Consider the following 937-nt stretch of genomic DNA (forward strand, 5'->3'; position numbering starts at 1 on the left):
GGGTGCGGCCTCGAGTGGAGGGCTTATTCCCGTGTTGGGCTTAGGGTGGTATCTGGTCGTGTTTGGGGGCACGGTTCTTGGCGCCTCAGCAGCGTGAATTGCCGTTTCGGGTTCTGCATTTGTCACTGGCGACAAATGAGCGGTTGTGTGTGCTTGGCTTGCGTGATTCTGGGGCGTGTGTTCATTGTGGTTTAAGTGAATCGCAGGTGCATGTATTTTATTTTTGTGTCCGGTTACAGGGGTTGGTGGACTGGTTTCGGGATGTCCTGGAGGTGTTTTGTGGTCCGGGTTGTCGGGGTGATGTTTTGCAGTTTTTGTTTTTGTATTTTCCGGCTTGTCCGCTGCGGGTGGGTAATACATTGTGTTTTGGTTGCTGATTATGTTTTGTGTGTGGGTTGGGAGGCGGGAGGGTTTTGGGGTTGCCCGAATTTTAGGATTTTTGCGAGGGCGCATGCGGTTTACCTGGTGGTGGTTGCAGCGCGCTTTTCCGGAGGAGTTTGGTCGGTGGTTCACAGATGCCTATGTTCGTGGGGTTGCCTTTGGGTCGGCAGGTGCCTTGGTGGGAAGGTGATGTTCTCGTCTTGGGTGGGGTTGGGGTGTCGATGGGGGTTTAGAGGGGTTGGGGGGTTTCGGGGTTTGCTTTGCTATGCGCTCCCTTTCCGCTTCTTTGGTTGTCCTTGGCGGGGGTTGCGTGTGATTCTCTCCCCATCCCCCCCTTGAGATGGTGCTGCTCCTGTGTGTGTGTGTGTGTGGTGTGTTTCCGTACCTCCGGGTGCCAGTTGTGTCCGTATGCGTGTGGGTGTGTGGTTTTGAGGGGGGTTTTGGCTTCTGCGTGGGCCTTTCTTTTTCTGTTGTACTGTTTTCTACTGTTCTTTTTGTGGCCGTGTTTCGCTTTAGCCTGTGACCCATTATTTTGCGTGCTTGGGTGCTGTGTGGT

This window comes from Procambarus clarkii, chromosome 12 (assembly GCF_040958095.1).
Source record: "Procambarus clarkii isolate CNS0578487 chromosome 12, FALCON_Pclarkii_2.0, whole genome shotgun sequence".
In the NCBI taxonomy this organism is placed as follows: Eukaryota; Metazoa; Arthropoda; class Malacostraca; order Decapoda; family Cambaridae; genus Procambarus; species Procambarus clarkii.